This window comes from Lissotriton vulgaris, chromosome 3_1 (assembly GCF_964263255.1).
Source record: "Lissotriton vulgaris chromosome 3_1, aLisVul1.2, whole genome shotgun sequence".
Classification (NCBI taxonomy): domain Eukaryota; kingdom Metazoa; phylum Chordata; class Amphibia; order Caudata; family Salamandridae; genus Lissotriton; species Lissotriton vulgaris.
Genome location: NC_141689.1, coordinates 294,260,124 through 294,287,533, shown reverse-complemented (window position 1 = coordinate 294,287,533; position 27,410 = coordinate 294,260,124). Strand labels below are relative to the sequence as shown.

The window sequence follows — 27,410 nt, the reverse complement described above, 5'->3', positions numbered from 1 at the left end:
AGATTATTTGGAGGAGGCTTTGACTTTAATCAAAATCTACTTTCAAACACACAGCAAACCCCATCAGGTGTGCTCAGTCTTTACCTTGTTCAAAACTGACTACTACTTGCACCCCAAAATGTAGTTATTTGCAAACAATGCACCATATAATTTTAACATGCACAATAACGCTTGCCTCTAAGGTGTACGCTATTTCCACACTATGGTGCCTCAACTGTACACCAAGTAACGCTATGCTGTATATGACTATGGTGCTATCCTTAATGTTTACACAGATATCCCTGTAATTCACAGTGTAGACTTAATTTGCAGGATATTTAACTTCTCTAAACAAATGTTAACAAGCATTTACAATGCAATGGTCTCGGCATCATTAAAGGTAGAGCTATTGGCATTGCTCATGACATTTTTTTTTTAAATCATAAATAAATGGCATTGTCATTTACATTGCCAATAGCTTAATCGTTGAATAAATGGCATTGTCATTTACAATGCCAATAGCTTAATCGCTCGCAAATGCATGACCTATTGTATTTACACCCACACAGAGCCTCACACACAAAGCCACCCACACACACATACAGAGCCAACCACACAGAGCCACTCACAGTCATTCACATAGAGCCCCCTACACAGAGCTACCCTCACACAGACAGAGCTACCCTCACACAGACAGAGCCACCCACACAGAGCCACCTACAAAAAAAAAGCTATCCACACAGAGCCACACACACACACACACACACACAGAGCGACAGAGAGACACACACACACAGAGCCCCACACACACACAGAGCCCCACACACACAGAGCCCCACACACACAGAGCCCCACACACCCAGAGCCCCACACACCCAGAGCCCCACACACCCAGAGCCCCACACACCCAGAGCCCCACACACCCACACACCCAGAGCCCCACACACCCACACACCCAGAGCCCCACACACACACACCCAGAGCCCCACACACACCCAGAGCCACAGAGCCACATATCCACACAGAGCCACATACACACACAGGAGAGGAAGCACAGCGAGGGGGCAGGGGAGCAAGCACAGCCAGGGGGCAGGGGAGCAAGCACAGCCAGGGGGCAGGGGAGCAAGCACAGCCAGGGGGCAGGGGAGCAAGCACAGCCAGGGGGGCAGGGGAGCAAGCACAGCCAGGGGGGCAGGGGAGCAAGCACAGCCAGGGGGGCAGGGGAGCAAGCACAGCCAGGGGGCAGGGGAGCAAGCACAGCCAGGGGGCAGGGGAGCAAGCACAGCCAGGGGGCAGGGGAGCAAGCACAGCCAGGGGTCATAACGCAACATAAGCCCTAACTATCATTATACCACCTTATCAAAAGAAAAAGTCAACGAGGGGGGATGGGGGGGGGGTGAGGAGCTCACGCACACAAAAGCAACGAGGGGTGGGTGGAGGAGCTCACGCACGCAGAAGCCACGAGGGGGGTGAGGAGCTCACGCACGCAGAAGCCACGAGGGGGGAGGGCGGTGAGGAGCTTACGCACACAAGCAACGAGGGGGGAGGGGGAGGGGGTGAGGAGCTCACCCACACAAGCAACAAGGGGGGAGAGGGGGTTGAGGAGCTCACGCACGCAGAAGCCACGAGGGGGGTGAGGAGCTCACGCACACAAGCAACGAGGAAAGGGGGAAGGGGGTGAGGAGCTCACGCACACAATTAAAGAGGAGAGGACGGGGTGAGGAGCTCATGCACAAAAGCAACGAAGGCGGAGGGTGGGGGGGAGGAGCTCACGCACACACAAGCAACGAGGGGGGGGAGTGGGGTGAGGAGCTCACGCACGCAGAAGCCACTTAAATGCAGCACTTATAGTTTCTTATTCATCCAGAAGATGATTTTCATCTAAATGCTTAATATATGCCTTTCACTCTGAAGTTATGATAAAGGCCCAAATGCTGTTATGACAATACCAGCCCAGTGTGCTGAGCAATAATTTTCACTGCATGTCCCTGTATGCCTCCCGAGAGATGCACCTCTATGGCACAAAACATGTCATCGTTTAGCAACAGCCCTTACTAAGAGGCCTATAATTGTAGGAGCATGACCCTGCTCACTTTTGTGTGCCGATTTGACGTGCGCAGTAAGAGAGCTTATGTTGCTGCACAAGACTTCAGATTCCAGTGTTCCCAATCTGTCACCTTTCAGGCACACCGAGAGTAAATGCAGCATATGAACCTTGAGGGGAATCGTTAAATCTGCGCACTAAACAATCCCCCACATCCCCACCCACAAAGGCATCTGGGAGAGTGTGCAGTCAAACGCCTGCCTGTCTGGGTAATCAATGTAATAGCCTCTTATAGTTGGCTAATAATAAACATCCGTTATTCAGCATCAAGATGCCCCTTTGGGGCTGAACGTGTAATTTACAAATGCACATGTTATGTTATGATCAGGTAAGTCGCTTAAATCATGCGCTATTTGCCCTGGCCTAACCTGCAGTAATTACCAATGCCCATAACTCATAATCAATGGCTCAGATGACTGAAAGCTAGAAGTAATTTTCTAGGGTGTCAAGCTTATGCCACCAGCTTTACATTCAGCTCTTGGAAACATCTGCACACTTAACTCAGCAAACTTCCCAGCATTTGAATTTGTGACCTGTAGGTTACACCCGTATCTCTGCAACAACCCACTGAGCAACCTTCAAGGATTCAAACCTGTACCCAGCAGATTGAACAGAGCACACTGCAGCAAAGCTATTTTACTATGATTGAAAGCTGTCACCTGCTGAATAAACAACTACTGCAAGTGTCCTAACCCTCTCAGCTATATTACCACCTGATGTATTGGGCCTTCAGATATAACCATTAAGACACCTCTGGGGATTAGCGTTCCTACTGCCAATTCCCCAATGGAAATATGTCTTGCTACAACCATTGTATCAACATAACACCAGAACTAGCCTCCAGTATACATCTGCATTTCAATTCTTTGTCTGATAATCACATGCAGCTTCTTAACAAGTGGTAGGTACGTACATGTTATCTCTTATGCACTTACCACATCCTTACAGAAGGTTAAAGTGATGCAGATTTCTCTCCAGAAACGGATTTTAACTAAGTACTTCATTAGCTTCCCCATTTATATTTCAAACAAGTTATAAACATATCCATTATCATCAATTTAAAAAAGCGAAATATTCGTTCCTGGCATACTGCCAATATATCTAGACGATGCGAAGGTCACTGCTATCTCGGGGTCGCCGTGGTGATACTGCTGCCACGCTGCGGCAGGACAGTCTGGCACACTTCCGGTTCCGGGAGGTGGATAACATCTTCACCCCCGAATGGCTTTATTTACAACAACAAGGAAAGGACAAACCCCAAACACACCTGCGGCGCGCCTTACCTGTGACGTCAGTCTGTGCTTGTTTGGCGCTCTGGTCACAGGTTCGCTTCCTAACAGGGCAAACTAAACTTTCATCCTTCTGAGGTCTACGGTCAAGGGTATCAGTCTCTGCTTTTAAGGCTGTCTGCGACTTCTAAACACCCCTTAGTGCACTGTGGGTGTCAACACCCCACACAAGCTGGCATACTATCAGTAGTTATGTGTCAAAGATTAACTCAAAATAATCGGCATTACTCTGATTACGCCAGCGGAATGGACGTGTATGGCTAGTGGGTCATAGGTCATCTGGAAACCCCTACAGGGCAGCCAGCCCGAGCATCTGCTGTGCACACACCTACCTTCAAGCTTAGTGAAATGAGGTGTGTTCACAGGTGTGCATGGATCTGCTGTTTTGCTCGGTTTATGGTGGTAACAACGAATCTTGGCTGTGGTGTTTCTGACACACACACTTTGAGCCTCAGATGAAGTGCTGTCATGGTGTGCCATCCATGGGCCGGTTCTGAAGCCTGCGTCTCCTCAGCGGTCTCTGCACACACTGTGTGGTGAGACATGCCCACTGAAGTGCGCCTAGAAGCACGCAGGTACAAGTAGCGCCAATGCACAGAAGTGTGAGGCGAGCATTGAAGGCGCTTTACTCCCCGGCGAAGCGCTCATCCGATCCAACGAAAAACAGGAAGAGTCCCTCGCACACCCTCCGTGCGTCTTGAAACTCCACAAAGATGTGCCAAGGCTGACGTCACGTTAGTGTCATTCTAACCTACACATACCACTGACCCACTGAGCATTGAACGAGCGCTGATAACCCGGCACTACACGCTGAAACCCTATCCTAGTCAAAGGATGCAACAGTGAGAGTGTGCTAGGAAGTTTAGGCGTGGAAGTAAGCGCTATAGACATTCCAATGGCGTGTGGTAGACATTAGCGCCGCCGGCTGGCTTCTAGGCGCAATGGGAAGAACCCAGGTCGGAGCGACAGCTGTCAGCTAAGCTCTCTTAATAATTACAAGTCTCGAGTCTCCTAAAGGTGCAACAGACCTCTGACCCTTTTGGGGGTGCTCTGTTTGGGGGGGGCAAGCCTTGGTCAGGAGCAGGGTGAACCCCCGGATCTCCTCGGCTGACAGGGTATAAACAGGGAATTCTCTTATATATCAATCATAGCGCCTCAAAGAGAGGGAGGGCCCTGTCAGGCGCTGGCGCCTTTTATCTGATTCACGGTGGAATCTGGGGACAGTCGTGCTCACACTCGCCCTCAGCACTCCCGTGGTGAATACAGTGTGCAGCGCACCCCTCAGTCCCTCCGTGCAGCTCCAGTACGGTGGCCGTGCAGCTCCAGTACGGTGGCTCAGGCGTTTACTGTTCCGCTGCCCGGCTCTGAGAGTGGGTGGGGCCGTTCCGCCGGACGATGCCTCTGATCTGTCTACATAATGCAGTTAAAAAGTGAAAAGAGCTCTTTTAATGTATATCCAAGTGTGTTTGTCGCCCTGACTGAATCCCGTCAGTTAAGGCCACGGCAATTATGCGGTTGTGCGTCCGATGTGCTGGGGTACCATTTAACTCAGGGAAATGCGAAGCCCTCTCTCTGACCTCGAATCGCGTGCATACTTAACAAGCATGAAGCACGGCGGACAGGGCGAACGGCGCACGGACAGCGGGAGGGGGGGGCGGGAACTTGCGTGCATGCAGGGGCTGCCGATTCGATTCGATTCTCTCTCGCAAATAGAAAATGGGCACACAGACTGCCAGGTGGAGGAGGCTGCGACTTCTTGGGGCGGCTGTCGTTGAGAAATGGCCTAAAGAAAAGCGCCGCCATTTTCCGATTCGGGGGCGTGTTTTTTGCGCCCTGAGTGACAGACGACGTCACAGGGCTAAAGAATGCTAAAAATCACGCCCCCGAATCCGAAAAAGACGGAGCTTATTTGGAGGGACGGCTCTCTCCTCCAATGGCTGGCCTCCTTTTAGGAAGCCAGCCAATGGAGGTGAGACGAGCGAGGGAGGCGGGTTCCAGATCCCTACTAAGTAGCATACGATCTCCTCCCGGAAGCTGGCAAGCCAGCATTTCCGGTCCTCGACCGAAAAAGGTGAAAAGCAGCATTTCATCTTTCGTTCAGTGCTGATAAAAAAACAATTTCACAATGATAGTGATGCTCTTATTCGATTAATCAGCACCCCTATCAAGCTTATTGACCAAACAGCTCACTGCGCTCAAGGCTTGACCACTTTCGTTCATACCACCTTACCATATGAAACCTGTGGGAGGCACTGCTTTCTCAGTATAGGCCGTCAAGCTCTGGAAAACACTAACAGCCAACATTAGAAGAACAGGAGCATATGCACTTCCAAAGGAAGTTGAAAAAGCTATTTCCAAGATAACTCCATTACCCATACGAAGGCAACAGAGCACAGAAACCAGTAGCACCCTCAAGTGTAATCCTCAGCTTACAATCACAAACTGGAAACAACCCAACCAGCATACTGCTTTCGATTAGCAGGTAAGCTAAGAAGTGCTGACCTATGGTTCGTCATGGAATTCTACTGTTATGTACCTGCATATATAACAGTTCTAGCCCACAATAATATTTAGACCCAAATATGAAGAGGTCAGCAGCAAACTGAAACTTATAAAGATTACGTTCACATAAGACACATCTGCCATGAGGGTTGTCCATCACCAGCACTATACAACCAAAAAAAACACATCACGGTCAGAACCCTTTCAGAGGGCCACAAGACAGGCAGGGGTTACTGGGCCCAACCATGGGGAGGGTTGAGGTCTTTTAGTCCTGATGTCCCAGGGCCCAACTTACTAAGGTATCCTGAGGGCCAAGTACCCCTTCTCCACTTAACTCTCAATGTATGCAGTCCATGAAGTTCAAGGGTCCATCAGGGATGAGGGGAGGGGGATACAGGGTAGTAAACACAGGCTCACAACTCAAAAAGCATGCAGTAGCAGAAATAAATCAGTGCCCAGCCCAATACTAATTTTTATAAAAACACAGAAGTATTTTCTGTCTGCTGCCACCCCATCAAAGGAAAAGTACAACATTCCTTCCCAAAAAAACACAGCATTACACAATTCCCCTTGATTACACAATGTTTCTTTGGCGATTCCCTGACCCACTCTCACGTTGCGTTAGTGATGGTGGTTATCCCGAATTCGCTACTGATGACATACATGGTTTTCCCTATTAGCTGTCCATGTCTCAAGAGTTTACTTTGACTTTCAGTTAAAGTCAACAGTGTTCGAACACTTATAGCAGCAACTTCCCCCGGGGATGATAGGCCTGAAGCCAGTCTTACCTGCACTGGCAAGAGTGAAGCATTCAGAGTTCCTGAGGGTTCCCCATCCCAGGGCACTCAGATCAGCTACAGCCAAATTCAGGTAAGGCAGCTGCACTTAACAGGTGCAGTGTCTCACTCATGATCAAGTTCCTGAAACAAACGGAGGCTTTCACAGCTCCTCCTACAGGATACGTGTGAGTTTACCTCCCAAAAAGGAGATGCCTATGAGGATCCTCCTGGGTGACAGTGCTCCCACTGCGTCTTCACTTCTCCAGTGGGGCAGAACAAGTCACCTTCTTTGCATGGTAATACTCTCCACAGTGGCCCCTCCTGGCATACGGGGTCGCTTCGATACCATACAGGGCTACAGCCCATTTTCGCACAGCAGTCTTTCTCCAATGGACCCTACTAGCAAACAGGATCTCCGCCGCGCTACCATGCAGTACCTGGCCCGATCGACGTAGACCAACACTCAGCTAACTTCACGTCAGCCCTCTCCTAGCACATGGGAGTCACCAACTTTGTCCTGCACACAGGCCAGATCAGTACAGTAGCAGTTTCCTCACATTTCGCACAGGGAGTTCACTCGACAGGGCTCCCCAGTAGGCCTTGCTCCCTCCAAAGCACTCCTGTTCCTCACAAGGCACACTGGTCTTGGCAAGCAAGCAGGCAGGCACTAGTGCTCGAGGCTCCAGGGCAGGTGATCTTGGATTCCCTGGGTAATGTCCCCTAACCCAGCAGGGAGACTAGCTGGCCTTGTCCCCCTGTCTTGGTCACAAGCAGAAGTCTTGCAGTGCTTTCAGTGCTCTCACAGCCTGTCAGGCTGCTTGGCAGATGACATTTGTTTGGTCTCAACCTCCCCTTTTTAAAGTCCATTTCCAGGCACCAAACCCAATTTAGGGTCTGAGTCTGAAGTTTTATGCTGGGTTTTGCTTTTTTGAAGTGTCCACTCCTCTGCGCCCTCTTCCTCTTGAAAAACAGTCTGTCACAGCTGGAAAATGTCCAAAGCGGTTAGTCCCACAGCAGGGGCCATGGGAGTGACTCAAGATCACACCTTGATGTCAGCCCTAATGTGAGTTAAGCAGACAGCAGCAGAACTTTAAAAGAGAGTGAGCCTGTAGGCCTCATTCCAGTGATCGGTTAAAAGGGGCCTGCTCACTCCTACTGATGGGGGTGTGTTGCCACCACTGCACTTGTGCTGCTTATCTCCTGGTGAAGGAAGCCTTCCACCACTATGAGGGTAGCCCTTTGGGGACTCCTCCCGGCCCAACAGGATCACAATCCGTGAGGCTGGCCTATGTCATGGTGCACGTGCATAATCCGTGTTTGCATATGATTACAAAAATCTGCATTAGAGAACCAGACATCGGTATTGTTGAGCCCTCAGGGCAAGGTTGCATATGTATTACCATGTAGATGACTTCTCCATTTAAACAATCACCAAATTATCAGGTATGGAATAGCTGAAGAGATCTGTCAAACACTGCTGGACAATTGGGAAGACTTTAATTTAGTCCACCACTGCAGGTTCCAAATATCTATACAATCTGACCATTCTTTACATCTGGCAAAGACACTCAGATATCGGATGATAATAAAAATCCCTATCCAACAGATCTCTCCACTCCACTCTCCCTCCAATCATGCCAACTCAGAACCACAACTACATACAAAATATTAATTTTGGACCACCCGGGGCAATAACTAGCTGAGCAGACTGTATTATAAGAAATACCATGAAGAGACCTGCAGACCTTTTCAAAGCTTACAGCATACTGAAAACCATAAAACTGTACATCCCTCACACTTCATCATACACTACACTTCTATGCGATTCATCCCATAACACAACAAAAGCACCTTGGGGCTCATCACACTTGACTTGGAAACACTTCTGACATAGGATCCAAATAAAAACATCCTTCCCACGATTCACCCTACACAGTGTAGCAAGCAAGTCATGTAGGCAAGTGCTAAAGCACACAAGATAGGGGCAGTATGCACTCTATAAATGCTGCAAGACATAAAAAGTGGTACACACAACACATGCAAACATCGCACACAGGAGTACTGTGAAAATATCATATAACAGCATACAGAAAGCTTGTCAGCTGTGCTTTGGCAAATCACTATGTATCCATGAGCCTTTCGGTTCATTAATCTGCCAAAATTATGAGTTTTTGTAGTGTTTTTTTTTTAATTAAACAAGGTTATTGGTATTTTATGACATCAGGACTCACATTTTCCATTTAGCTCTCAAATAATATCACAGCCGAGACCCAGGACCCACCTACGCCCTCCAGCAACAACTTTGCCCCACATCCTGCAATGCATCCTCCTCAATGTCCGCTCCCTCCACAGACACGCTGCGGAAATCTGGGACTTCCTCGACAGCCCCACCCGACGTCGCCTTCCTTACTGAAATGTGGACAAACACCACCTCAGGCCAGATATCACAATCGCCATCCTCGAATGATACAAAATCAACCGGAAGGACCGCACCAACCGCCCAGGTGGAGGGATCGCCATGGCCCACAAAGCAAATCTCCGCCTGAGCACCTACATCCATGGGCTCACAGACCTGATAGAACATCTCTACTTCAAGATACAGACCAACCCGTCTACCACACTCCGAGGCACCCTCATCTACAGATCCTCCCAGACCCCGCGCACCGTTCGCTGACTCCATCACCGACAACATCACCCAGCATGCCATCACCTCCACAGACTACACCTTGCTGGGAGACCTCAACTTCCACCTGGACAACCACCAAGACCCCAACTCCACCTCCCTCCTGGACAACCTCCACAACATTGGACTCAAACAGATCGTACCAGAAACAACGCACTCAGCAGGACACACCCTCGACCCCATCTTCACAGCTGTAAACTCCATCACCTTCAGCAACACCTTCGAACTCCTACGGACGGACCACTGCTGCATCCACTTCACTTTCAAAGCAACCATCTCCCACAGACATTCACACCAGCTCCAGCGCAAGAATTGAAACAAGATCTCCGACAACCATCTCGCCACCTCCCTCAGCAGCTCCGCTCCCACTGCCACAGACGATCGCCATACCACCGACGACCGTCCCTACACAACTGGATTACCAACTGCGCCAACACCATTGCCCCCTCAAGAAAATTTCCAACCCACATGCCAAGAAAGCCAGCTGATACTCCACGAACTTCGGGAATCTAGACGAACCTGCAGACGCCTCGAAAAGCTATGGAGGAACTCCTGAACCCCTGCAGACCTCAACAAATTCAAAGTTGCCACCAATGCCCACCTCAAACTCATCAGACACTCAAGGAAGAAAGCACTCCAGGGCATAATCTCCACCCACGCACACAACATCAAGAAATTTTCAGCATCAAAGAGTTTGCCTAACCCAACAGTGAGACTATAGAAATCCCACCCTCCAAGGACCTCTGCGACAGACTCAGCGCCTTCATCCAGCACAAAGTCAAGACCACCAATGACAACAACAACACCCCCACGGGGCACCTATCCCCACCTCTCCCTGCACCACGCAGCCGAAACTGGACAGATGGACCGGCCTCAGCATCGAACACATCCTAAAGACTAGGAAGATCACTGGCTCTGGTGGCCCCACAGACACCTGTCCCTACCACATCTACCACAGAGCCGCAGTCATCAACACCCCCAAGATGCAACGAATCATCAACCACTCCTTCGAGACCGCCTCCTTTCCAGACGACTGGATGCACGCTGAGATCAGCACACTCATGAAAAAACCCTTGGCGGACCCCACCGATCTCAAGAACTTCAGACCGATCTCCTTACTCCCGCATCAGGCGAATGTCCAGGAAAAAGCAGTCAACTTACCTCCTACATACAAGAAAATAATATCCTCGACTCCTCCCAATCAAGCTTCAAGAAGAACCACAGCACTGAAACCGCCCTACTAGCCGAGACAGATGACATCTGCTCCCTACTCGACAGAGGAGAGATTGCGATTCTCATCCTCTTGGACCTCTCCGCTGCCTTCTACACAGTCGCACATCATACCCCAGGGCTCGACAAATCCACTCGCCCGCTCGCGTTTGCGAGGGAGAATGGATGAGTGTCGCGGTGACAGGTGCTGCACTGGCATGGCTTCCCTCCTACCTCAGCAACCGCCACTTCCAGGTTTTCGAGGGGGACGTGGCCTCTTCCAGTCTACCTCTAGAATGTGGGGTTCCACAGGGCTCGGACATAAGTCTGACGCTCTTCAATGTGTACATGAGGCCACTGGCGAGGATCATTCATCCATTTGGCATTAAGATCGTCAGCTATGCAGACGACACCCAGTTGGTGGTATCTCTCCACCACGACAAGGGACCGTCTTGCGTGCTGACTCCCTGCCTTGAAGCAGTGGCCAAATGGATGGAGTGTTCCTACCTCCGCCTTAATGGCGATAAGACAGAGATTATGTTGCTAGGAAACTCATCCCCCTCTATCTCTGTCCACATATGGCCGTCCTGTCTAGGTCCAGCTCCCTCCCCAAAGTCACACATAAAGAGCTTACGCATCTGGCTTGACAACTCTCAATTTCGGACACCAGGCCACTATGCTTTCATCAACCTGCTATGGGCTGCTAAGAATGCTCCGCAAAATCATTCCCCTTCTTCCTTGTGAAGCGAGAAGAATAATGGTCCAGGCCCTTATACTGTCCCGGCTGGACTGAGGAAATGTTTTGTATCTAGGAGCCCCGCAGGCCACAGTAAACAAACTGCAAGTGGTCCAGAATAGCGCAGCAAGGATGCTTCTGCAGGTCCCACGGCGGCAATCTGCAAGGCCAGCCCTTCGACAGCTTCACTGGCTACCCATGGCTGCCAGGATACAATTTAGGGCTATGTGCATTGCACATAAAGCCATGTGGAAAACTGGCCCTGCAATCCTTCATCCATTACCAACACCCTATATGCCGCCGAGAGCTCTACGCTCTAGCTCCCCACATCTTGCCACTCCCAAGAAAATGAGGAAGGCAAGATGGGGAGGACGCTCCTTTTCATTCACTGCAGCCAAATTGTGGAACTCTCTACCTCAAGCCTTGCGAGAGAACCGCAATCTGTTGACTTTTCGCAAGCTTCTAAAAACACACCTGTTTGGACTGCCCTTTTAAGTGGTGAAATCTGTTGTGCCCTGCTTTCTCTTCCTTAAGCGTTACGAGGCCTCCGGGTAGCTAGGCGCTATAGAAATACTTTTTCATTCATTCATGAGGACGAGCTATTTTTAGGTCCTACTCGCCCTTTCTGGTGAGTAGAAAGACAAACTAAATTTTGTCCTCTGTCTTTGAAAACGGAGCAAAAGTGACAAGATAAGATTTAAAGGCATTTTTATTGCTCACAAAGGGACTGAGCAATAAAGATGCCTTTAAATCTTGTTAACTTGTCACTTTTGCTCCGTTTTCAGAGACAGAGGTCAAGTAGGTTGCAGTTGGGTCGAGGGGGATTTTCCAAGTTAATAGACCTGCAGGACTAGTACAATTATTCAGATTTGTCGAGCCCTGTACCCTAACCCACAAGCTCCATGATGCAGGAATCCGGAACGAGGCGCTTCACTGAATCCGCTCATTCCTCTCCAGCACAACTCCGTGGGTCAGACTCCCACCCCTGTTCTCTTGCAACCCACACAGACCACCTACGAAATCCCTCAAGGATCCTCCATCAGCCCCACCCTGTTCAACGTATACAAGGCCCCGCTCACATCCATCGTCAGATCATGCAGGCTCAACATCGTATTGTACGCAGACGACACCCAACTCATCCTCTCCAACGAATCCAACATCTCCAAGCTCAACTTTCAAGAAGAAATGGAAGCAGTAGCCAGGTTTGATGAAGAACAGCTTCCTAAAACTCAAAACGGACAAAACCGAAGTTCTCATCATGGTCCCACACCCAGACGCCCGGAACAAGATCTGGTGGCCCCCAGCTCTCAGGGACCCTCCTTTCCCCAAGGGCCATGCACGCAATCTCGGAATCATCCTCGACTCTGAACTCAAAATGGACCGCCAGTTCAACACTGTCACCTCTTCCTGCTAGTACATCTTCCGCCTACTCCGAAATACCTTCAACTGGCCCCCCTCAAACACTGGAAACCGTCATCAACGCCCTCATCAGCAGCAGATTAGACTACGGCAATGCACTCTATGCCGGGATCAACAAGAACCTCATCCACACACTTTAGAACGTCCCGAATACTGCTGCCAGACTAGTCCTCAACCTATCGCGCCACTACCACATCAGCCAACACCTACGGACACTTCACTGTCTCCCTGTAGCGTGGAGAATCACTTTCAATCTTCTCACGGACGCCCACAAGGCCCTTCACAAAACTGGACCCACCCTACATGAATCACTGCCTCTCGTTCCACGCACCTCCGCTCAGCCCAACTCTCCCTGCGACAGTACCTAGCTTCAGGAAGACCAGAACAGGAGAACGCTTCTTCTCCATCCTCGCGGCCAGGGCATCAAACTCCCTCCACCGCCACCTATGACACACCCCTTCCTTATCGTTCCCCAGGTCCCCGAGCGGAATTCCTCTAGGCTCTGGGTAGTTTATTAGAACCTCTAGCAGGAGAAGCTGCTTTCACAATCATGGGTGACTTCAACTTCCATCTAGAAACCCTTGATGACAATGACACCTCCACCCTCAATGCAGTACTGGAGGTTGTTAATCTCCACCAATTGGTAACTAGCCACACCCACAAAGCCGGGCACACGCTCGACGGGCAATTCACTAGCAACAGGCATATATCACTAAATAAAACCATACCCCTGGCGTGGACTGACCATTGAGCAGTCTTCTTCGATATTCAGGCAAAACCAGTGTCATATATCACCCCGATCCCACCCACAGAATTCAAAGCTTGGAGCAGCCTAGACCAGCAGCTCCTCATAACACATCGGTCATCCACCAACTATGACCCTTCACCAGACCCTACAATTGCCTGATCTAACTACTCCGAATGGCTCAACAATTTATTCAACGCCTTAGTACCTTTGAAAAACTTTTCAAAAAACAGAACTGCTCCATCGGCCCCCTGGTTCTCCGAATCCCTTAGACTTGAAAAACAGAGCTGCAGGAACCTTGAGAGACGCTGGCGCAGAAACTTTAACTGCAGTGAGAAAACCCTCTATAAGGAAGCCAACTCCAAATATAAGCACCTAATTATCCTGGAGAAAAGCAAATACTATCTCAGTCAGATAGAATCGGCACAAGACTCCTCTAAACAACTCTTTCAGGTTGTCACTAAACTATCAGGGTCTGGGATAAACCCTCCGCTAGCCCCCACCCAAGATCTCTGCTCTGCGTTGGCTCGCTCCTTCCTAGACAAAGTTAGTCATATTTACACCAATTTCACCGCTCAACCCAAAACAGAATATTTAATGGCACCTCCAAACAACGACAAAACCTCTCCCTCTTTCGCGAAAATTTAGCCAAGTTTTATCGAAACAGATTACAGGCCTCATCTTATACACCAAGTCAGGCTCCCCGACCGACCCTTGCCCGGCCTCTGTCTTAAAGCCGATTCCTGACATAGTAGCGCTAAATCAAACTGACATCTGCAATGCCATGTTCATTACTGGAATCTACCCTGTCACATGGAAAAAGGCTATTATCAAGCCGCTGCTGAAGAAGCAGCACCTTGATCCGCCAGTAACAAAAGACTACAGACCTATCGCAAACCTACCATTCCCAGCTAAAATATTTGAGAAATTAATGAATTTGCAACTAGCGAAATACATTTGAAGACAATAATCTTCTGGATGAGACGCAATTCGGCTTTAGGAAAGGCAACAGCACCGAAACCGCCCTCATCAAAGCAGCGGACGAAATAAGGACTATCCTAGACCATGGTGGCACCGCAGAAAAAACAGAGGTTTTGATTTTCGGCAAGCTACTTCCCGCTTGGTCTTCTACCTGGTGGCCGACCAATCTGGGACCACCACCTCCCCGGTAGTGAAAGCGAGAAATCTAGGTGTCGTGTTCAACGACAAACTGTCTTTCATCTCACACGCCAATGCAATTGTCTCTTCATCTTTCTACACTCTTAGAATGATAAAAAAAACTCCTACCCTTTCTGACATCAAGTGCCGGAAAAACCCTGGTCAGCACCCAAGTAATGTCAAAAATTGATTACTGCAATAGCCTGTTTCTTAATGCACAATAAAAGGTCACCAACAAACTACAGATGGTGCAGAATTCAGCGGCTAGAATGATAACAGGTACCCCCAAGTATCAACCAATCTCATCGGCAGTCCAAAAACTCCACTGGCTACCCATAATAAGCAAAAACCACAGTTGATGGACAGAATGCAGAACAATGTCATACCATCACCCCAGTACAGAGATCTGGGCCCAAATCCATCGTTTTTTTGCACTCCACACCACCCCAGTTCAGACATGCAAATCAGTCTGACCCTGTGCCGCATGATGTTTGAAAGAAACAGAAAATAACTTTACGTGTTGAACCTGAAATGGTGGAACTTATAGATTTTACCCCTCCTTCATATTTGATTTATCATTTTTAGTAGTTTCTCATTGATCGGCATGCTCGTTGATTACCTAAGCAATTAAATACCTAGTGAAATATTCAGGGGCCGGAGAAAGCATTGAGATATATCTACAGTAGCCAGAAGGGTTTATTAGTGCAATATTATTAAAAACATAGCTTCATTATAATTTTATTAAATTAACCTCTACACAATCCTCCACTGGTAACGTTACAATTGACAGGTGATGAAATATTTGGAAGGTTTTGATATTAGAAAACACAAACTGAAATTAGGAAGACGCGCGGGACAAGTCGAAGCATGCAATGTGAATTTGGCTAGGGGTGCAGTAATGCCTATAAAATCACTTGACGTGGTACTTCCAATCTACTTCGTGTATAAGGGTTGAAGGTGCTTGCCCAAACCAGCCAGTGTCATGTTGTGACACTTAGAAACATCCTTGTAGGGCATTCAGAACTCTAACAGCTGGAGCCATAAAGAACAAGTATTGTAAGGGACGCACGTACACCCACAAAAACCACGTTCTCTATAGCCCTTTCTGTATCGCCACTTTACTCTACGTATGCAGAGTTTAGTTAAGACATCAGTTCGTTGCAAAAGAAGAGCAAACTTTATATTAGAGAACGGACGTAAGTCTTGACACAGAACTGGTCCACATACATTGGACTTTATTTTCTGTGCGCCGAGTATGTGCAAAACATGAAGAGGAACTAGGAAGGTTGGTATGGCCACTTACATAGCACACATGCTGCAGTTTTAAGGCATTTCTGCACCGACGTGATGCACAGTTAAGCATAAAACAAATGTGTGCAGGCGAACACCTGTCAAAGCGGTGCTCACCACAGAAACAACGAGCCGAGCATCCGGTAAACTGGTCAATCACCTGTTTAACAGCCAAATAAGTATAGGAGATGCCGTGATATACCTGAGCACCCTCCGTTGCTTGAATGACCGGTCACTCTAGAAAGACGCCTCCATCGTCGCCCTGTGGTCCCTTAACCTGCTAACAACGCCTGCCACCATCCCAAGGCTTGAGGGTGAAAGGGAAGTGACGAAATTTCGGACCGGAGGAAGACGTGTCCTACAGTTAGTGCATGCCGGCGGCAGCCATATTGGGATTGGCAAACCTCTGATGGGTCGGGATGTCAGAAGGAGGACCAATAGGCACAAGACTAGTGTACCTGCAGGATACATCAGCAGCTTGAAGCTGTACACTTACTGTTCACAACATGCATCAAGCCAACAATCGAAACAATTATGCAGTCCTAAAAGTTTACCTTTTTTAATTCTTTTACTAAAGCGACCCTGAGCGATAAATACACTTTTAGAAGACGGTATGCAAAAAATGAAACAAGTGATGCATTGGCTTTGTGAGGCTCGTGCTTATTTAAAAGTACATTTACTATTTATGACGCCTATTATGGCCATTTGCGGTGTTTCTACGTGCACCTACATTTGTTACATATGATTTGAAGCAATGTAAGATTTTTTCAGTATTGGTGAAGTTGCTAGTGCCAAGTTTTTAGTTTATTCCTGTGTGGCATTTCTATGCTTACACTGTGCTCATGTTTTGTAATTGCATTGTAATTGCAAGTATACATTTCTTACTTCGTCCAGCAAAGTGTTGAAGCGCTTTGTGACATTTTCTTGTCTTATATTTGATCTTTTGCCTGATACTTACAAGACATCCCCTCCCCCAGGATCTTTGGGGCCTGGGATGGCTAATTGGGCGACAAAAAAAACAAAATGTGATGTTCCAAACCCCGAAATCTATAGTATATTTGCAGCAGGTTGAAAATGTGCCCATCATAAACAAGCATTGGCATAGCCAATAGGTCTCGCCTTTGGGACCTTATAAGTGTTTAGCTATGCAGGATATTATCCTGGGTGGTGTGCCACCAGGAATTTTCGAGCTGTGCAACAAATAAACACAATGATGGAGACATGCATACAAGTGCACTCAATTTCACCACTATGACATATTTTATCTCCATATTAATAATCCTCACCCTCAGCTAATATTTCCATCTACTGCCAGGGTGTTTGTAACACAATCACAGTTGACAAATTCAAATACTGACAGTTTTCACCACCAACAAATGGACATACAACACGAAGAAATCTTTTAGCGTGACAAGGTAATAGCACAGCCTTAAAAATGAAGGCCTCCCGGCCCACCTCCGCCTGACCCAGGACCACCTCGCCTTCAGGAAGCAACTCAAGATCTGGCTGTTCGAGCAGTAGCGGACCCACCTCCCCTAGCGCCTTGAGACCCTCTGGGTGAGTAGTGCGCTATATAAATGCTTTGATTGATTGATTGATTTATTGTGTGTATGTATGCAGTGCACTCTGGAATCCTCAGAGGCTGAGGTCCGTCTGAGTCGGCTGACGGATGGGCCTTCATGCCTGATTATCTGCTGTCTCGCATCCCCACCCACCGACTTGATAATACCTTTATATGACCTGTCGGAGAAACAAGCTAGCGCTAACAGTTTGGTGCTGCCGAATCACTCCAGGACTGTGTGCGTGAGCCCACGACTGCAGCCAGACCTTCTGGAATGGTTTTAAAGCGTGCGCTCGCGTGTTCCCAGGGAAGCCTCCGGAGTGAAGAAGCTGGTGGGGGTCGGGGACGAGGAGCAGTGTTCAAAGGACGCCTGCAGGCTTTGAAGTCTCCTTTCAGCTTCTGCCAGGGATGCAGCTTTTGCGATTTGGATGCTAACCAGGCCATAGGAGCATGGTCCGCGCATTCATCTACCCTGCTTTGTATGAGGAAATAATTTGGAGGGAGATTGGAGGGATAAGTATTAGCAACTACTGGGGCCCTCCTCACCTTCTCCTGCTCCAGAACCACCTGCGTGGTATCATACGTCATGGATAGGGTTGCCACCTCTCAAGACACAAACGGAATGCGGAGAACGGGAGGGGGGTGGGAGCATTGTGAACATGGACAGCATGTGGGGGGCGGGAGCAGGGCAACCCAAAAAAACATTAAACAAGTGCGGCTGTGAAAGTGAAAGCGATTGTGCTGTGTTTAATTAGTAACATAAGCCACGATAAGGGAGGAATGCAGCTGGCACAATGCACGCCGCTGCTCGTTCCCGAGAACCAACCGCCGTGGGAGGGAACCTTTAGAGAAAAGGTGGACATGCACCTGAATTTGGCCATTTGTGTGCTTTCATCATTGAAAGCCACACGCAAAGGCCAATAGAATGTGTGGGAGTTACCAAACTCACACGGAGAAGTTTAGGGAAAGTTTGGAGCGCTCACAAGAAGCCTCCTATAGAGCAGCGCATGCGCGTTGAGCTAGGCTCAACCTAAAAATGGTCACATTAGAGAGGGGCACAGGAGGGGGCAGGGAGTGTAGAACAGTGAAGGGGCAGCAGGGGAGTGGTGGGCACGAAACAAAAGGCATTGGAGAGGGAGGGGGGATGGAAGGTATGCGGGGAGCCAGGCCGGCGCATGCTAGAACAGGAAGTGGCTCTTAACAGACAACTGACAAAGGAACTTAAATTAGCATTTCTGCCGTCAGCTGGCTTGTTGCTCACCCTCCTTTGATTGGCACTGGTGGCAGCGCACAGCCAATAAAAGGAAGATCAGTGTATGTTTTTTTAAATTACAACCATTGCAGGTACTATTATTAAAAAAATTGCAAGACTTCTGGAGCATGGAAACTCACAAACGTTTGCACGTAGGCCAAAAGTACAGTCTGGTTTGTGGCCAGGGGCATGTGAGAGGGAGTGGGTCAGGTGGAGGAGGGGTCAGTGGGGACAGGAAGCAGTGGCCTGCAACAGTCAGAGGTAAGGGGCTGGGGGCAGGTGGGGGGAGGACATGGAGGAAGTGGGTATAAAATAAATAAATAAATGAAAACGAACCTTCTAGGCCCGTCTCTCCTCCGCAGTCCTCCCTCGCTCGGCTTCAACAGGAAGCACACCCAGGCTCCCAGTCAGCCAATTACAAGGCTGCTTAAGGAGCGTTGTGATTGGTCTGGTTCTCAGACGCTGACTGGAAGCTTGGGCATGTTCGCCACACAGGCTGTAATGCAGCCTGCATGGAGAACATGCGAAGCACGCAAGACTATTTTGGGCAGCCCGAGAGGGTTGGCCAAGCAGTCATTGCGCACTTAGGGTCCGATCTCATTCAGAAGGGCTCCAAATCATCTTTGGAATTGCCTAAACTGATCCGGAGCCCCTGTTCCTGACCAATTTGTTCCCCGTTCCGAACGACAAAGTACAATGACTGGAAATCCTTAGCGCTGACCGAATCGGTTCCGGAAGGCATATGGAGAGATAGAGCCCTCTCGAGCCGAATCGTACAGCTCTATGGTGTAGGTTTTTCAAGCGAGCAAGTTTGATGAACAGTTTGGACAACATTTACGATTCTGTTTGCACTGATCAAAGAGGCTGCTGGAATCGTTTTTTGGGTGCCCTATTGTAGGCCCCCCTTCACCTGGCGTCCTCCAAAACTTGCCTGTGGGGTACCCATTGGCCCCCCTCTCCTTCCATGCATGGTGTGGCAGGCAACAAAGGGTGCCCGCAACAGGGTGCATGATTATCCCCAAACACACCTTTTGTCAATACGAGCCTGTGTGCTCGTTCGGTACACAGGCTCCCATTGAAGTCAATGGGAGTCTGACCGAATCGTATCTGGATGTATTCAAATGCATCATACTTGTTCGGTCAGACTCCCCTGACATGAGTCATATGAAAAGCATTTTGGACACAAGTTGTTTGGTCTTCTTTCCCTTAGGAGGGTGCTACAACTCCTCTCCTTCCCCAGCCCCCTCACAAGAAGCTGCAGAAGAAGGAGAAAATAAAATGATAATAACACAAGTTATCATTTTGTTTTCTCGTTGTTTCACTGCAAATAAGCAGTGGGGCAATGCTCCTTCGACTTAGCGGAGTAGCCTACTAGAGTAAAACAAAAACATCACCAGCTTTTCAAAACGTTACTAGACAAGTGCAGCATTCACTTGTAAACAGATATGCAGAAACAAGAGGGATATTTCTGCAAGTCTGTTTGAACAGAGAGAGGGAGGGCCTATAAAAAGACCTATCTATATCTATATCTATATCTATACTAATATTATAAAGCGAGAGCCCTAACCTTTGAGGCGGGTAATCTCAGTAACCACAGCACCAATCACCACACACAATACAGCATTGGAAAGGGCAGTTGCAGCAGAAGGACATAGGCTATACAGATGGCCACCATATACATTTGAAAAGTAAAAGAACCTTGCCAGCATAGTAGTCCCTTGTGGGCGTGGGCGTGGGTGGGGCGCAGCATGACGACAAAAAAAAGCGTTCCTTAAACGAGTGCGGTGTGCTGGGGGTGTGACAAAGGCTGGGGGCGTGTGCTGGGGGCGTGACAAACGACAAAGGGCACGGCAATTACGCAATTTTGCGTGAGCAAAGGCCGTGACAAACAACAATGGGCGCGGCAATTGCGGAATTGCACGGGAGCAAGGGCCGTGGCCAATGGGCGCGGCAATGGGCCGCCAACAATCGCGCCATATTCCGAAATTATGATGCCAATCACGCACCTGGGCATATGCGTTCAATAGCGTCTGCGTTCAGCTGGAGGCGTGGTAAGTAACCGTTTGCTCTACTAACTTGTGGGCCTGCACGTTGTGCTGGGGGCGTGTCACACATACTGGGGCCGAATGCAGTGTATGCCTTGTAATGGGTGCGTGTCAAACAGACTGGGGCCGAATGCCGTTGGTGCTTTACTAAATTGCCATTACGTTCCTGCCTTCACGCCATGTGGGTCCTAAAAAAATAATAATACCGGGAAATACCTTTCAAGGGTCACATAATTTGCATCGTAATACGGTCGCCGCTGGAGCCGGGCCTCAAGCGGGGGCACAGGCCACTAAGCGTGCCTGCGGGGACAATAACTGCAGCGTCTCCTGCGCACTGTCACTCAACTCTCTGCATAAACAAATTTACACACGGCACCAACATCAACCAGGGCTGGAGCCGGCCTCAATCGGCGGGTGACGCGACTAAGCGGCCCTGCTGGCACACTAACCTTAAAACTGACTGCACTTTCCCACACGCGCAGCGTCTCTAGCATGAGCTGTCACCCACTCAACTCTTCATACCCGGACAACGTCGGGACGGGCTGCTAGTAAACCTATAAAAAAGAGACATGCAGTGAAATGGGGGCGTGAGAGAGTCAAACTAGGACACAAACAGGTCCCAGTACCCAAATAAAAGTGGCCTCTTTTAGTAAATTAGAAAACTAAGAAAGTGCCTCGTGTCACGCAAATTGAGATCGTTTTTATCTTATAAAGACATGCTGTATACATTTTTTGCATAGTATGGAAGACTGCATGGATTTGAGCTTAATGGAAGCAATGCTAGTTTTAATATCAGGGAAATCGACTTTAAAATCTGGCCCAGCAGATGGTAAAAGAGGCCCACAAACAGCCAAAACACAGTCCATCACTGACCCGAAGGAGGTTCAGCGAGGAAGGCAGGCTGGCGGCGAGCAGACTGGCAAAGAAACTGGTCTATGAGCTGGCTTGATCCACAAGAAGCCCCCTGCTGCAACCCTCTGTGGCTGCAGAGAATTCGGACGTGATCAGGCTACGAGCAGCGTGGAAAAGAGCAGACTGGGTGGGGACATCGTCGGTAAAGGCAGCAAGAAGCTCTCAGAAAGGCCTCTTAAAAGTCAGCTGGGAATGCGCAACAGCTGACTTTTAAAAGGCCTTTGCTTACTGCCAGTGTCAGGCACTTGACATCACTGAGGTTATGAGTAAACACAAAATGGAGCTGCTGGAGCATGCACAGTGAAGCTGCTATCACGCTTGCTCCAGTCCTCTTTTGTGTTTACTGAGAGCCTCGGGCAGCCTGCTACAAATGGAGCAGCTTTGTTGTGGTTTCATGCAAGTGGTCAGATATCCATGGGCTGCCATGGATGGTCTGCCAGGCTGCTGGCAGCCTGCCGGCCGTAATCTGAGTACCACGGTTCTGGATGGTCGGAGTAAGGAGACAATAGCAGGACAATGACCAGTTCCTGGTGGGAAAGTAGATTTACTTGTTTCTGTGCCTTAACAGATTACATGTATTGTGAAATACTAATGCTCATGTATGCCTTACCATGTACTGTAACATTTTAGTACTGAATCGCTATAGTGTGTTTATATTAGTCTGCAGACTACTAAAGTCTTAGTACGTCTGCTACGTTACACACATATCTAATGGAACACAGCTATTATATTTTGTGTTATGCAAAATGCAAATTGTTTGCTCTGTGTAGGAGGAATAGCCTCAATCTGAAAATTGGAACCAAAAAGCAAGAATTTTGCAAATTGGTTGTGAGAAATTGGGATCTTAATTGAGGTGTGAGTTTCCACTTCAAATAATAACCACAGGCTACATGTATGAAGCAGTTTTGCAGTCACACACGGCCCAATCCTGTGAATCAGGCCGTTTGCAACTGCAAACATGTTTCTTCTGAGGTACAGAGTCCAAATTGAGATTCAGTAACTTGCTAAAGAATCGCAATTTTGGTTTTGCGATTCGGTATTTGGAAGGCGCATGTTAAAGGCTTCCCTTCTCAATACCAATTCACAGTGTTATGTACAAATGTTTTGCAACTGAAATGTGGTTGCTAAACATCTGCAATTTACCGCCAACTCATAGTTGGGGCCCCCTTCCCTTTTGAGAATGTTTGAATATGTATTTTTTAAGAGCAGGTAGTGGCCCCATGGACCACTGCCTACTCCTAAAAATAAAACTCAAACGATATTTTTTTCTTTTTAAACATAGGCCATTTTCCTTTAAGGTAAATGAGCTGCATTGAAAAAAAAAGATTGCTTTATTTAAATCCAATCACAGACATGGTGGTCCACTGACCCCAGCAGGCCACAATCCCTATGATGGCAGCAAATCCTAGTGGGTTGCAAATTGTGACCTATTTAATTTATATGCATGAGGTAGGTCTATTTGCGACCCCCTGGAAATTGCGAATTAAATACCGAAGAGTTTCATATATTAAGAATTGCAATTTCCTAATGGCTAATCGAAGGATCTCACAAGTAGGAAATCACTGTTCTTAGTCTTTGTGCATCTGAACCCACATTATTTGACAGGGTGAATCACTAAAGTCACTAAATAAATCTGAGCTCAACCGCCAAGTTGCTGTAGCACAGAGCAGATAGGCCTAACTTAGAGGCAAAGTGTAAAGTATTTATGCAAAAAATACCAAAACAGAAATAAAGTCAAAATACAACACAAGAAAAACCTTAAACTATTAAAAAAGTAGAGTAGATTTTAATAAATAAAAGAACACCAAAACAACAAAAATCGAATAGGGAACATTGGAGTTAAGCGCCAACTGCTTTCATCTGGTTGTGCGGGTGCTATTTTTTTGTTAAAAATAATATTGAATATTAATTATTTGAATGATAAATATTAGTCCTAAATGATGAACTAATATGTTTGCACCTGAAACGAGTTTCATAAAAGGTTTAGAAGTGTTTTTTTAAATTTTTATTTGTTGTACTTAGGCCATATTTTAATGAAAACAGTCATATTAGTTACATAGATGTTGTTTCTGCTTCTCTGTATCTTTGCCCCTGCAACTACCCCTCCCGTTAGAATTTGTTTCTTTGTCTCTCTTTTCTCCTCACAGGCTTTGCAAAGCAGGAAATAAATCATAACATTTAGGGGCTGAGTACAATGTCGGAAGGACAGCAACTGACCGCCGGTCTGTTGCCGTCCTTCCGACCTAAGGTCCTTTGCTCTAAGGTCGGGCGGTTTGACATTGTAATTAGGCCCTTAGAGTCTTTCGATTTGTGCATGTACTTTGAATGAGCTTTTACCGTTTGCATATTGAAGTAAAAACTTCACTATTCTCTACGGCAAGAGTTCGACCATAGGCCAGCTGGTATTTTGAGGAACTCAAGCTGACAAAATACCACTGCACGCTACTGGAGTGCAAATGAAGAACAAGTCAAAACACCACAGATAAGGACATCTTCAAATCCACCCTAATATTCTACCGCCAGCAGATACAGAACACCAAGCGCACAGCTCTAGCAAACCATATTGATGCCAGCACTAACAGCAGCAAGGAAATCTTTGCCATCATCAAAGAACCCACCATGCCTCCTGATACCTCCAGCAACATAACCCTCAACTGGACTCCATCAGCATCACAAGTCAACTTTCCATCGCAACTGAAAAACAAACCCTGACCTCATAGTCCTCCATCTCCACTGTCAAAACTACTGCTACAATGATGGCAATCTAATCAAGGCCCCATCTGAGTCTTGCTCCCACCACGCCTGCACCAAAGGACTTCTACCGATGAGCGAAGCACTAGCACCCAACCTCAACGCTGCCATCGACTCAGCCACATTCCCAGACACCTTGAAACATGCCACTATCATGCTGCTGCTCAAGAAACTAGCTGTTGGCCAAACTATGCTATCCAAAAACAGAACTATCCACCTTCTACTGAAAGAGAAACTAATCACTTGAGGTTGCACCAATGCCTGGATGTGGGTCCTGTGCCCACTGTGCCACTGTCTCAAGTTCAACACCAACAAGACGAAAGTAGTGATCTCTTGGCAAGAAACTGGGGAATGGCCGAACTTGAACCCACACTCAGCACCCACACTAGGAACCTTGGAATCATCATCAACAGCAAACTGGACATGACTGCACAAGTTTAAGCCATCACTTCCTCCTGCCTTCATACCCTCAAGATAGTGAGGAAGAACTTCAAATGGCATGTTAAGCTACTATCGAAAAAACACTTTCACGTCCCAGTCACCAGCAAGTTGGACTAAGGGAACACCCTCTACACCGGGATCTTAAAGCAACTCACCAAAAGACTCCAAACCACTCAGTGGCCAAACTCATCTACAGCCTCCCACACAGAACTCACATTACACCTCCAGGAGCTCCGCTGGCTCCCTATACACAAACGCAAGCATTTTGTACTCCTCACACACACAGTCAAGGCACTATACAACTTAGGCTCCACCTACCTGAACCTGCCACCAATCACCCAAACACCTCCACTCCGCAGGACTCCTACTCGCACACATCCCATGCCTACACAGAACCAGATCAGGACGATGGGTGTTCAGTCCTAAAGCATGGAACGACCTTCCATTCCACATCAGAGCCTCCTCCTCTCCTCCCAAATTCCACAGTTAACCAACCTACCATAGAAAGGGCAATGCACACACACCTTCTCAGCATCAAGACACCCTTGTGGGGGTTAGTGCACTATGCAAATACACATAACTGCAGCAGCATATGTTTTGGAACCTAGGCACAGTGAAAATTACATTAGGTGGATCATCATTGAGAGGTTCTATAACCACAGTAACTGCACCTCTATGCAGAAAGTCCTAATAATTAAGGAACCGAGGTGAATGCACCACCTTAAACCCTAGATCCATGGACTTACTGACAAAATACTTATACTGTGATTACAGGAGAGGATGCCATGATCACATACCCCAACATGACAGGATTTTCAGCTTCTTGACTGATTCTCAAACTACACTCTATTATGTTTTGTAATACCACAAAATTTACTACAGAACATACGTTTTGCCTCAACTTATGTGTGTGGAGTTCTCAGCCCGCTTATGTAAGTATAGATGTAAGTAGTCAATGTGGGAGGGACACAAGGCAGTGGTTGGGAAAAGGGACAAACTAACTACTAATGGGGGTGGGATTAGAGAGAACTAAGAAGGGTTTTGGAAAGGATAGGCTACACCCACCCACACAAGAATAAAACAATTGCATTACTCTAGGGGTGAAGACAAGGTGCTTTATTTTTGAATTTTTTATGTTGATTTATACACATAGGGGACATCACATTGGCATTCGGTCCCTGATAACTCATGTCCGTTTAGCTCATATCCTTATAAGAATTGTATTAGGAGTTCATGTTGCATACATTTTAGGTATAGTTCTAAATAATATTAGGGATAACTTGATACATATGTTAGTTCTTGTATTATTGTTGGTGTCTGTTTTGTTTTGGAATGCTGTCGTTTTAAGCATTGTTGTCTTATCAAAGGATATACAGCTAGATGCCTCAAGCGAAATACCGTTCGCGACCGGTATTGATGCATTTGGGATGTATCATCCCAAATGCATAAATCGCTATTTGCGATTGCATTTAAGGAATCTCAAATCGAGATTCCTTAAATGCAATGCATGAATGTAAAATAGCTAGCGATTTTGCTGGTAGGGGTCGCTATTTACCGTGAAAACAAACTTCATGGTAAATAGCGAAAACTGTGAAAAATGCACTCAAGTGCATCTTTCAAAGTTGCATGTTACACAAACACATGTCCTTTGGACATGTGTATGCGCAATACCAGTGTCCAGGTCAATTTAAGGGGTGCAACAGGTGGTGGACACCCGTCACCCTTGAGATTGCATTCTCAAATTGCGATTAGTTAATTGCTAATAGCCAATTGAGAATTCCTCCTCATTCATTCCTATGGGACTCTTGGCCCATAGGAATCAATGAGATGTTATTCCTTATTTGAGAATCGCACTCTGCGAGACGCAGATAAGGAATATTTAGGAACTGCTAATATTTTAACAAATTCTACATGCATCTGATTTTGCGTGTCCCTAAATGTGAATCCTTAAACTTCGCAATTAAGGACTCGCAAAATCGAACGTTGATGCATCTAGCAGATAGATACATATTTTGAACAAATCAATATGCAAACTCCCCATTCACCACTTCACCATAAACATTTGCATTTTATAATACTAGCTAGTTGTTGGACAGGCCACGTGAAGGGCCGCTCCCCCTCTGCCCGACCAGGCCCGAGCCCGGTCCCTCAAGTGTCACACACCACCACTTCACGTTTTCCGTCCCCTCCGGGACCCTTGCCTCTGAACATATCGACCTCGTGGGCCCGATCCATTACTGGCCCGCGAGCCCAGCCCGGGCGCCATCTTGGACACTCCGCCACGAGGCCGCGTGGCCCCCGATCGACCCCAACCCTGGGCCTGGCCAGGCCTCAGACATCCCAGCACCACCCTCCACCCAGGAGGTGAGCGGACTACTTGGCAGGTCAATGGGAGAAAGAGGTGTCGATGGTTCTCCCTCGCCAGGTGCCGCTCGCCACAACCTCCCCGGGCGCTGGCTCCACCCCCCTGCTGGGTGTCTGGACCCCTTCATCCCGGACCCCCCAACCCCCAAGTGCGAGGGTCCGGACATCAAAGGGCACCAGCCCTATAACTG

General features: G+C 47.8%; 1 protein-coding gene across 8 annotated transcripts in view; it reads right to left on the bottom strand.

The window, feature by feature from the left end:
• The window catches only part of SEC11C (SEC11 homolog C, signal peptidase complex subunit), a 224,100-nt gene extending 207,904 nt beyond the window's left edge, over positions 1–16,196 (bottom strand). For 3 of the 8 annotated variants that reach the window (XR_015309277.1, XM_086960483.1, XM_086960486.1), the window contains exon 1: positions 16,054–16,196. The gene's annotated coding sequence lies outside the window, so the exon portion shown is untranslated. Of the gene's footprint in view, positions 1–16,010 lie in introns of all 8 variants that reach the window. The other 5 variants (XR_015309276.1, XM_086960482.1, XM_086960485.1 and 2 more) reach the window with 2 other exon arrangements.
• Between the last annotated feature and the right edge of the window lie 11,214 nt (positions 16,197–27,410).